This window comes from Mus pahari, chromosome 2 (genome assembly GCF_900095145.1).
Source record: "Mus pahari chromosome 2, PAHARI_EIJ_v1.1, whole genome shotgun sequence".
Classification (NCBI taxonomy): domain Eukaryota; kingdom Metazoa; phylum Chordata; class Mammalia; order Rodentia; family Muridae; genus Mus; species Mus pahari.
In genome coordinates this window covers 126,133,224-126,143,832 of record NC_034591.1, presented here as the reverse complement: position 1 = coordinate 126,143,832, position 10,609 = coordinate 126,133,224, and positions in this window count along the sequence as shown.

Sequence of the window (10,609 nt, the reverse complement as noted above, 5' to 3'; positions counted from 1 at the left end):
CTTTGGTGATCAACAGCAGTATGGAAATGTAAGCCAAATAAACCCTTTCCTCCCCAACTTGATTCTTGGTCATGATGTTTGTGCAGGAATAGAAACCCCGGCTAAGACACATCTATACACTGATTCACAGTCTAGATGAATACTTGAGGGCTGAAGAATACTGTTCCCTATAACCATTTATTAACTGCCTCATATTGTGCCTATGGCTAGGAGGGATAATACATAACTAGCTGCCTAAAGTTTATTAAAATTAAATGATAAAAAAAAATTTGCAGTTTGGATTCTATACTTTCCCCCAAATGCTCATGTGTAGGTTGCTTCTTTGCCTATAGTACTACTGGGAAGTGAGGGAACCTTTATTCATTGAAATCTAATGAGATGACATTAGGTCCCTAGTGATATGTACCAGGTCCTATCTGTCTTGGTTTCCTGGCTGCCATGCGCTGAAGACATCTTCAGCCACATGTCTCACCTCTGCTGCCGGAACCTAGAGGCAGTAAGATCAAACAACTAGCGGATAAAATCTTTGAAATTCTGAGACAAAATAAGCCTGTACTCCTAAAGGGTGCTTGTATTTTATATTCTCATCCTCTCCAAATCTTCTGGAGTGCCTTGGTCTCCTAAAGACCCCAGACTTGTGTTACCTGATACCATCTGACTTCATAGTTTTTAAATAATGTTTAAGTTTGTATATATTGAATATATTTACATATTACAGTATCCAATTATTACATACATATTAATTCACTTAATTCAGTCATAAAATGCCATTGCTCCCATTTTGTAGATGAAGTCAGTGAAGCATAGGAAAGTTGAAATAGTGTTACTGGAGTCATAAAACATCAATATAAAAAAGATAGGAGGCATAAAATGATTCAATTTTATAGAGTATAAAAACTAGCCAACGATAGTCAGAGATAAAAATCACTCAGTGGATTAGACGGCTTCTACATGGGTTTCCTGAAAATGGCCCATGGCAGTAGATTTCTTATATTCTGTCCTGGTTTACAAACTATTGCTTAAGTCTTGTTTTGTTTTGTTTTTTTTGATTGTTTGTTTGTTTTGGTTTAATCAAACTGTTAGATTAGACACCAAAAGTTTTCTGGTTAAGGAAAATTAGGAAAAACGTTAGCAAATATAGGAACTTAAAAACTTAGAAGAACTATAATAGTCTAACATCCATTAAAATTTCCAACACTATGTTAGATAATAATGACTTTACAGACTCCACTTTCAAAAGAACTTCTTATAAGACTTGTATTTTGCATAGTATTCATCATTTGTACAAAAATTCTGTAGTCACAGATATGAGAATTATGCACACTTCTTTCTATTACTGTGATAAATACATATGTTGGGCTTGTCCATTCCTTCAGTTTCTGCTCTATCTTTATCCTTGCATTTCTTTTACATAGGACAAGTTTGGGAATGAATATTTTGTGGGTAAGTTGGTGTCCCTATTCCTCAGTTGACTGACCTAACTAGCTACAGGAGGTAGCCTCTTCAGGTTCCATTTCTCCACTGTTAGGCACCTCAGCTATGGTCACCTGCATTGATTCCTGGGAGCCTCCCTATTCCAGGTCTCTGGGACTTCCTAGAGATTCCCCTACCCCCACGCTCCCCCCAAAGCTGCATATTTCCATTTGTTCCCCAACTTGAGTCACATCACATGGGCAAGCACCAATCCCTGAAACTATTAATGATACTCAGTTATGTTTGAAGACAGGAGCTTAGAATAACTGTCCTCTGAGAGGCTCTTCCCTGCAACTAACTGAAACAAATGTACATACCCACAGCCTAATATTGGACATAGGCTTGTGGACCTTTATTAAAGAGTTGGGAGAAGGATTAAAGACCCAGCAGTGGAAAGGAGTCCCATAGGAAGACGAACAGCATTAACTAATCTGGACCCCTGGGAGTTCTCAGAGAAAGAGCCCTCAACCAAAGAGCATACACAGGCCTGAATGAGGCTCCAGGCACTTATGTAACAGACATGCAATGCAGCTCAGTCTCCATATGAATCCCCCAACAACTGGGGCAGAGGCTCTCCCCTAAAGCTGTAGCCTCACTGTGGTATTTCCCAACAAGGCTGCCATGTCTGGCCTCAGTGGGAGAGGATGATCCTAATCCTACAGAGAGTTGTCAGTTCAGTAAAATGTTTGCTGGGACCTGATGACGACCTGAGTTCAAATCCTGAAACTTAACGTGGCAGGGTGGAGGATACCGGGGAGGGCAGCACCCTCTCAAAGAAGAAGAGGAAGAAGGATGGAGGGAGGGACTCTGTGAGGGGGGAAACTGGACGCAGGGCAGTGTTTGGGATGTGAATAAATAAATAAATAAATAAATAAATAAATAAATAAATAAATATAAATAAGTATGGGCTTCTGGTACACAAAGAATTTTTTATAATTTACAACACTGATTTTGAAAAATTAAAGAATAATCGTGCCATGCCTTGTGAAACTCATTCCATAAAATACAGTTAACCAGTCACTGCATTAACAAACACATTCCAGAGCAAGACTGTTCAGCTTCAAATCTTACTTGATCTTGTTACATAGATGTTGAAGAAGATCTAAAACAACACAAGAACTCACTAAATATTTGTTTATTAGTCATGAAACTCGCCGGTTCATACGATCATTTCTGTTTAGTATCACATTTATATAAATGCTGAAAGTGATGTGATGTGAGAATCATATTTTAAAGTAGGGAGCTATTTTTCTGTTTTATTAACATGTTGCATCACCTGATACAACTATTAAAAGACTAGAAGCAAGGAGTCCAATGAAATTTTGATAGCCTTCATATCTTTTTCTATTTGAGGTTGTTGGATACCCATCTCTCATTTGTGGAAATTGTACAAATAATTTACAAAGTGAAAATTCTTTCATTTCAAACCTGAAAGGTCAACATGAGTGAATAGAACCACATATCCCCTAACAACACAAATAAAACCACTCTAGGGCTATGCTTCTCATCTTTCTAATGTTGTACCTCTCTAATATAGTTTCTCATACTCTGGTGATCCCCAGTCATAAAATGATTTTTATCGCTATTTCATAACTATAATTTTACTACTTTTATGAATCATAATGTATATCTCTGTGTTTTCCAATAGTAATAGTGGACCCCTATGAAATGGCTCTTTGACCCCTAAGGAGGTTGAGAACCACTGCTCTAGGGCTTTCTCTATCAGTTCAGTAAAACATTTGCTGGGACCTGATGATGACATGAGTTCAGTTCCTGGAACCAATATACAAAAAGCAAGTCACTAAGCAGTGTTCTTGTATCTCAGTACTGCGCAGTAAAGGCTTGTGGATCTCTGACACTCACGGCTGAATTCCAGGGCAGTGAGAAACCCTGTCTCATAAATCAAAGTAGTGGCTTGGAGGATGGTTTGCTCAGCAAACTGCTTGCTGTGAAAGCGTGAGGACCTGAGTGTGAATCTCCAGAACCCACTTTAAATGCTGATCAAAGTGGTGTGAGCCTGTAGCCACAGTGCTAGGACACAGGAGACTCCTCAGAGCTCAGTGACCAGCTAGTCTTTCTGGAGTGAGTTTCAGGTTCAGTAGGAGACCTTGTCAAGAAAAATAAAGTGGGGATCAATGGAGGAAGACACTCAACATCAGCCTCTAATCTCCATGTGTTCATGCAGAGTATGTACCATATCTGTACAAAACAAGGTGAGTGACACCAGAAGAATGACACTGAACCCAGTAAAGATTCCTTTTACTTCCACACGCACTCATAAAAGTGAAGGAACACACAATAAGTGTGTTAGTCTGCCTGGTCAGAAAGCCCCAAGGGTCTGTCTGTCTCTGCTTCTCATGTCTGCCAGGATTACAAGTACATAACACCATATCTAGCTTTTTTCATTTTATGGCTTCTGGGGATTGAACATAGGTCTACATGCTTACAAAGAATATACATTACTCACTGAGCTATCTTCTCATCCCTGTGTTAGATTTTAAGGCTCAAAACATCACTTAATTAACCCTCCAACAATTTGTAAGGTTTTATTATATTTTTCCCATTCCTTTGTAAGACTTAATGTTGAATATTTACTGAGAAACACAGCTCTCATTACTCACACTGTGTCTTTGGGCAATAAACAACTTTATTATGTGTTGCCTACAAATGGTTGCAAACAAAGGAATTCCTATACTACAAAACAAATTAAGTCTTAAACTATACGATTCTCGTCAGACAAGTGCACAAATACAGTTGGTCAGTTACTGAGTTACAGATTACCCAATGGAAATATGCCAAAAGAGAGAAAAATGTCTTCCATACTTCTGCCATTTTATTCAGTTGACTAAATAGAACACATAAAGATTACAGAATGTCCATGAGGTTAGAGGAACTACTTGCAATATATAAAGAACATTTAAGAGGAAAAACTTTAAAAAAAAATCTTGAGATTATATACATGGCACACAGTAATTTAGATAAATAGTCATTGCCCGACACAACCAGGTAATCACACAAGTGCATACACACAATACATGCACACATACATACACACACACACACACACACACACACACACACACACACACTAGGTATATACACATATGCTTAAATTTATTTGAATGTCACAGAGACTGGTTGCAATAACATTAGTCAGTCTCTATATGAAAATACAATACTGCAAAACATTTTAGACCTTTAATTATGCTCATTGACACTCTCACTGCAATTGCTCACTCTGCCTTGAGAGACTGTAGGGAGAGGCAAGTGAACAGATGGACAGAAATCTCCATTCTGTGCTCCACTGGCTGCTATTTAGTGAATGGAAGTATGTTAATAAAGTGCTCAGAGGACTTCCTCCTCCATCTGCTCTTAATAAAAATAAATGAGGTTCTGAAGCAAGCATGAGCTTCCTGAGTTTTTTCATGGACCCTTTCAAATCTGCACAAGCAAGCAGATGGATTGATGTAAGACAGTTCTTCCCATGTTGTGACAGCCACAAGATTGTGGTGGCCCTTTTCTTCATTTCCCAGGTTGACCAGAACTTTTGCTTGACTATTTATCGTGAGAAATTGTCATGCATGGATAGCCTTAATAGCGACTATGCCCTATTGTTCCATGGCACGTAATGAAATTAGATGATGCTACACCATTTGTTAAGCAAGGGTTTCATGATTCACCTACACACAGAGAAATAAATGTTTATGAAACTCTTCAAACAGCCCACATGTGTTCACCATGTGTCATTAACAGAATTCTTATTGTGTCTCTATTACAAAATCTTGTTTGCATATATGGTCCCATTCTTCCTGTACAGAAAGCTGACATGGAACAAAAACTAAGAAATGGTGATTTCTCCAGGATTTCAGATCTGGATCTTAGGGTAGGCAGATATATTCAGCTTTAGAAGAAGACTTGGATTCTTCACGTTACTCATAAGAGGAGAATGAAATGGGTGGGACATGTTTCTTCAAAACAAAGTAGAGATTCCCTTTGGCAGAGCGTTATGAGAATTTTATGTTGAGAACAAGTTACTTGTAAATATTCAACTTTCCAAGAACCATGCTCAGAAGATTTGAAAGAAATTCCATAGCTAAAATCAGCAGAAACTTCTATTCTTCAGTAGGTACAATTAATCATCAACTAACATTTATACCTCTTTACTTCAGAGGGAAAATGTATATCAGTATTACAAAAGCAGAATGACCAGATTTTTGTTACAGAAAAAAGAGTTTTCAACTTAACACAGTACATGAAAGAATTCAATAAACAGGTCTTCTCTAAGCTATCGGGAGGGATGATGTATAAAGTAAACATAATCAAGCATGGAGTGGATGATCACTTAGTAGGACCACTCTCAAGGGCCTATAACTTTGGTGTTCTTTATACAAGGGTATAAATTTGACATTGTGATAATTAATTATGCCAACCTGAAAGGATCTAGAATCACCTAGGAGACAAGCCTCTGGTCATGACTGTGAGATTACATAGATGATGCAGTTATAGATCCAGTTCTAAACCTCAAAAAAATTCATTATACTGGGGAAAGATTGGAATTAGATGGAGAGGAAAAAAGAATAAACATAAAAAGGCAAGGGAGTATGTATACCAATTTGACCCCAGATGTTGGGGATTGGTTATAATGCTTTGATTTACTCAAGAATTTGTGTTTCCAAATACTGAAGGTCCTTGTCCCCAGTTAGTCTTTGATTGATCAATAAAGACATCAGTGGCCAATGGCTGAACAAAGAGAGACAGGGCAGGACCATTAGATTTGCATGGAATAGGAACTGGGAAAAAGGAGACAGAACAACCCCATGACTTGGGGTGGGGGTGGAGGGATGGATGGAATGTAGGAGCTGCAAGAGAGAAGCCAACTATCAATGTGAGATTTAGGGGGCGGGGAAAAAAGCCACTTTCCCAATTGTGCCTGGAGTAACAGGGTAGGATTTAGGAGTACCTAGCCTTTGAGGTAGCCAAAGCATTTTAAAATTAGCTGGTGTTCATGCGTGCGTGCATTCATGCATGCATGTGTGTGTGTTCCATTTGCAAATCCAGCTAGCTCCAGGAAGGGTGTGCATCCATTGGTGCACAGTGTAGCTAAACTCACCACTGCACCTAAGGGGGAACTGGATCAGTAAAGTCCATACCTCTTCATAGGGAAGGAAGGAAACTGAAACTTAACTACTATAATATACCTGGAATCCTAATACAAATTGTGTGACATGCTCTGAATTGATTGTAAAAAAAAAAAAAAAATGAAGTGTGTTTAATATGCAGCAACTTTAGGTAATCCTCATCACAGGACCACTCAATTACTGCACATATGCACTAACTTCATAGCTTGGCTCAATACAGAAGCAAGTATCTTTCCATATGTTTACAACTCAAGTTTATGTGTTTAACCTCTTTGTAAAAAAAAAAAACAAAAAAAAACCAATCTTTTCAAATAGTTGATTGATTACTTCTACACTAGTGTACCAAACAACACAGTATAGCCTTGTAGAGCTAGTATTTTAAAGAAAATGGAAGGTGCTGGAGAGATGGTTCCGCAGTCAAGAACACTGGCTACTCTTCTTGGGGACTAACTTCGTAGAACCCACTTGGAAACTAACAGTTTTCTGTAACTCCAAACATAGGGTGTTGGGTGCTTGCTTCTGTCTTCCACAGGTACTGTATGTATGTGTACACAGATGAGCATTCAGAAAAAACACTCCTACACTAAAAAAATATTCAAATATACAGTGAACAGCAATATAGAAAAGGATTGGTGTTATGGGAGGGATTTAAGAGAGGGTAAATGGTCATAACTGAGGGAAGAGAGTGATGGGGAAAGTCTAGTTTAAACATTCCTTTTCACTTAAACTTTTTAAACAATCCTTGCCATTTATTCTCTGCTTTGTCAATAAAAACTGATCAGCCAATGGTTGGGCAGAAGAAAGAATAGTGAGATACTTCTGCCTGTCATGGGCTGGAGGGAGAGAGAGGAGGAGAGATTCAGATCTGCCATGAGGAAGAAGCAGGAATGATCTTGAGAGTTCAGCAGAATTATGGAAAGCCCTAAATGCAAGTATTATGGGGCTCTCAGCTAGGATGGAACCAAAGTAGCTTAGGGGATTCAGGAAGAGGGAGTTAGGGGGTTGGTGAGCAGGGCTGGGGGGTTTCAGAGGTAAAACCAGGACTGGGGATAACATTTGAAATGTAAATAAAGAAAATATCCAATAAAAATTTATTGACTGTCCAAATATTGAGAAGAAGGTTGAAAATAAATCTTAGTCTCTCTCTGTCATGGTTGGTTGCTAGCTAGAATAAAGAAACACTGCTACTGTATTAATTTATTACATACATTTAGATTAAATTTAACATTTACATACTTGTCATTCTATTTTAATTAAAAACATTAGACAGCAAAATTAATTAGATCTCAAAATAATTAGTGTGCATATATAGTATATATAGTCCTTGCAAAGCACCTCATCTTTGATGAGTGGCATGTGATCTAACTATTCAGAGTTTGTGTTTTTAAAAGGTTTGCTACAGTTTTATATTTTTCAAAACCTTCATTGCTCTAAATGAATGAATCTAAGGTTTTCCATTCTCATGTTGCTTTTTCTCTCTCCCACTTGGACATTGAAACTTCATGCATCTCATTGATTCACTTAAATATTTAAACACTCTTGATATTGCACCAGGCTCATAATACACTCAATATTATGAAAAACTAAAAAGTAGCTGTCACCATCATGAATTTACTCAATGTTAGTAATGGATGTTTGCATAGTAAAGACATTTGGAAACCATTAACTTTTAAAGTACAACTGAAATTAACATTTTAAAATCAGAACTCCTTAATTACAAATAATAGACATATCTTGCTCAAGTGCTCCCTGAGGAAGAGAGCCTGAGTCCGGTAACATGTGACTGATGGCTTTTATTCTGTATTCTTCATGTGCTACTGTAACAAGCACAGCTAAGTGATTGATGCTCAGAGCCTTAGTGAAGGTTAATTCTACAGCTTGTTATTTCCTATGGCCGACACTGCATGCATCACTATGTTTCATGTTTTTAAAAGTTTTAGGTGACCCTGTGTTTTATCCTAAAGCTGATTGTAAGCATCCACTTCTGTATTTGCAAGTTTCTGGGCTAATATCCGCTTATCAGTGAGTACATATCTAGTGACTTCTTTTGTGGTTGGGTTACCTCACTAAGGATGATATCCTCCAGATATATCCATTTGCCCAAGAATTTCAATGGAGGAGTTAGATAAAGAACCCAAGGTGCTGAAGGGGTCTGTAACCCTATAGATGGAATAACAATATGAATTAACCAGTACCCCCAGAGCTTGTGTCTCTAACTGCATGATAGCCTAGTTGGCCATCATTGGGAAGAGAGGCCCCTAGGTCTTGCAAACTCTATATGTCCCAATACAGGGGAATGCCAGGGCCAAGAAGTGGGAGTAAGTGGGTAGGGGAGCAGGGCAGGGAGAGGGTATAGGGAATTTTCGGGATAGCATTTGAAATGTAAATAAAGAAAATATCTAATAAAAATAAAAAAATGTTTTAGATGAATTTACTTTTAAAAGCTGTTGAATGACTATGAATGGATCTATTTGAAATCTCATGATACCCTAATGCCTATGATCAGCTAACGCCTACTCTCAGCAACAGCCTTGGATTCTTCTGGCTTCTTCATTTTAGGAATTCTTGCATTTTCCCCCAGAAATGATTATCTACTTAAACAAGTGGCTTTTTTCCCCTCTTTTCTATGTACCGTCAGTACAATCTTTTATACCTTTTGACGAGTGTTCAAATGAGTCTCAATTTGGGCATTCAACATCCAAATGGATTCAGTCAATATCTTAAATTGCCGAAGTGACAAGTGAACATAGAGACTTGTTTGTGAATAAACATGATAATTAATGACAATCAATGGGACAGTTTCAGTCATGCAGTTTTTAAGTGCATTGCTTTTAGTAATAAGCATTTAACAAACTGTTATACACAATAAGTTAGTGTGCTTTAGGAAGTTACTAGAAACCAAGTTTTATCAAAACTGCTGCCAAGAGAAAGCAAATGAACAATGAAACTTTTCAGGAATACAAGGAACCTGTGCTTAATTTGAAGGCTTAACTATAGATTATTGACAGAATCACTGACATATGACTAGTTTTCATAATTACCACTAATTGGCTCAGAGAGAAAAAAAAATCATTATTCTGTTCTGCTCTACCACCAAAAATTATAAAACTAGAAACGATTTTTATAGGTGGTGGCACTGTGTGCATTTTAGCTCACAATGTTTGGACTGTGAGTGTTAAAAAAAGAACATCTTCAAAGTAATGATGAACAGAAACAAGCTCCATGTGACAAAATGAATTGATTTTAATTTATTTTAATTAGAAAGTAAGCGAAAAATGAGGTTAAATTATCTATAAATTATTTATGAATTTTCATAATGAAAGGCACTTTTAAAGTTGTCTATTGGGTCTCTAATAGATTTTCATAATAAGAATGAAATCCAACTATTTGATCAAAGTATTTTTGTCAGTATTTCTTTTGCATTTATGATACCATTTCTAGTTGTCACTGTAGGAAACAATTTGCTTTCATATCTCCAATGTTAGTGCAGAACTTCAAATCTAAAAACTTTGAGTTGGTAAAATGCATCTTTATCAGCAGTATATATTAAAGAAGATATGAGTACAAATGCACTATTCAGATTCTTTTGAAGGTAAACAACATTGACTATTTCATACATTAAAATGATTCAAATGCAATACATGTTTCATTTTAAATTATTTTTAAAAAATATTTCCAAGCCTTGGCTTTACAACATATAAAAATGCTAGTTATCATGTCTCAATAATCATACAATCAGCACGCTCTCAAGATCAAAATACAGGAGGGGAATTTTGTGGTGAGAATAAAATATTAGCTGGGAGCTAAGACGAAAGGATGGACCATTCAGAGACTGCCCCACCTGGGGGTCCGTCCCATAATCAGCCACCAAACGCAGACACCATTGCATATGCCAGCAAGATCTTGCTGAAAGGACACAAATATAGCTATCTCTTATGAGGCCAGTGCCTGGCAAACACAGAAGTGGATGCCCACAGTCATCTATAGGATAGAACACA